The sequence below is a fragment of the Chiloscyllium plagiosum genome, unplaced genomic scaffold, assembly GCF_037043375.1.
Source record: "Chiloscyllium plagiosum isolate Xiang-an unplaced genomic scaffold, Cpla_swu_hap1 HiC_scaffold_48, whole genome shotgun sequence".
In the NCBI taxonomy this organism is placed as follows: Eukaryota; Metazoa; Chordata; class Chondrichthyes; order Orectolobiformes; family Hemiscylliidae; genus Chiloscyllium; species Chiloscyllium plagiosum.
In genome coordinates, this window is record NW_028270186.1 from 29,763,480 (window position 1) to 29,765,393 (window position 1,914).

Genomic DNA, 1,914 nt, shown 5'->3' on the forward strand with positions numbered 1-1,914 from the left:
TGAGTGCATCAATATATTGCGATGATTTTTAAAATAAAATATATTAAACATAATGAAATTCATGATGAAAACACGAGACCCAATTCGATCTGTAAGGGGCAGGAATTCAGTCATGCGAGGTGAAAGTGAGGACTGCAGATGCTGGAGATCAGTGTCAAGATTAGAGTAATGCAGGAAAAGCACAGAAGGTCAGGTAACATCCGAGGAGCAGGAGAGTCGACATTTCGGGCAAAACACCATCATGGGGAATGAGGCTGAGAGTGTCCATCGTGGACAGATAAATGGGAGGGAGTGGAGCTGCGGAGAAGGGAGGGGAGAGCGCAATTGATGGATGGAGGTGGGTGTAAAGGTGATTGGTCGGAGAGGACAGTGGAGCGGATAGGTGGGAAGGAAGATTGGCAGGTGGGACAGGCCATGAGGATTGTGCCGAGCTGGCAGGATGGAACTGGGATAAGGTGGTCGGAGGAGGAAATCTGGCAAATGGTAAAGGCCACATTGATACCCTGGGGTTGGATGTTCCTGAGGAGGAAGATCAAGCATTCTTCCGCCAGGCGCCGGGTGGTGAGTGAGTGGTGATAGAGAAGTTCCTGGTCCTGCATGTCCTCGGCAGATTCGGAGGGGGAATTCAATTCTCCATCCGCCAGTTGTTATTCTGTATGTTGCTCCTGACCCATCAAAACACAGATCTGAGTGAATGCGCAAACAACCTCTCTCTATACATTTCACTCAAAATAATGTCAATAACAGGACGGATTAAAACAAAATGCAAACTGTGTTGAATGCTGGATGTAGGGAATCATGTTACTGTGGAGCCTTTACAGCACTGAGATCAGGCTTTCGGCCCATCATTCACAAACCAGTCTGCACTCCCTCTTGAAACCTCTCCAATTACCCAGATCCCTGTCTGATTGAAGACTGTGTGTGTGGAGTTTGCACATTCTCCCCGTGTCTGCGTGAGTTTCCTCCGGGTGCTCCAGTTTCCTCGCACAGTCCAAAGATGCGCAGGTCAGGGTGGATTTGCAACACTCAACAGTCAATAGTGTCCAGGTGAGCGTTGGTAATATGGTTAGCGATGAGAAATGCGGGGTTACAGGAATAGTGTAGAGGGTGAGACTTGGTGGGATGCATGATGAGCCGAATAGCCTGTTTCTACACTGTAAGAATTTTATGATCCTATACTCCATCCCATCTATATCTGTGGATGAAGAGGACAATCACCTGATCAAATATCCTCTTCAATGGGTCAACGTTTGTTTTCTATCTGACAAAGAACTGCAGATGTTGCAGATCTGAGAGACAGCACAAAAATTGCTGGGAAACTCAGCAGGTCCGGCAGCATTTGTGGGGAGTGAACCTTTTGGATCCAGTGATTGTTCTTAAGGGCTGAAGGCTTCTGATTCTGGTGTTTTCAGACCTGTTGACGTTTTACAAGCAATTTCTTGTTTTGCTTTCAGCCCCAGATCAATTGGTGACGATTACGGCCTTGTTATGTCCATTTGGGAAAAGGGACAGTTTATCAGCTAGCGCGGTGGTGGTGTAGTGGTGAGCATAGCTGCCTTCCAAGCAGTTGAACTGGGTTCGATTCCCAGCCATCGCAGTGTCGTGGCTTTTCCTGTGGTTTTGTAAGGAAAGGTCTTGAGCACCAACGTTGCATTCTGTGGCGAAATAGATTTGTCAGGTTGCTTTGGGGTTTTCATGGCGATGGTTCCTGTTAATTGCCGTGACAATCCGGGCAGTGTTGCTCGAAAGCTTTCCTCTCTGCTGCCCATTGCTTATTTGAATATTGTTCGCAACATAAGGTTCGTTTTGTTTTGTTGGAAAAGTGAGAGATTGCTATCGTCAGAAACCTTAAATAATTACAGAAGCCGCTGGAAATTCGGAACAGATTCAACAGCTTCTAACGTGGACAGGAAG

At 46.9% G+C, this 1,914-nt stretch overlaps 1 non-coding gene across 1 annotated transcript; it reads left to right on the top strand.

Moving 5' to 3' along the window:
- Positions 1–1,525: 1,525 nt before the first annotated feature.
- On the top strand, positions 1,526–1,597 carry trnag-ucc (transfer RNA glycine (anticodon UCC)). Its single transcript has one exon. It is a non-coding gene; the product is annotated as a tRNA-Gly (tRNA).
- The last annotated feature ends 317 nt before the right edge of the window (positions 1,598–1,914 follow it).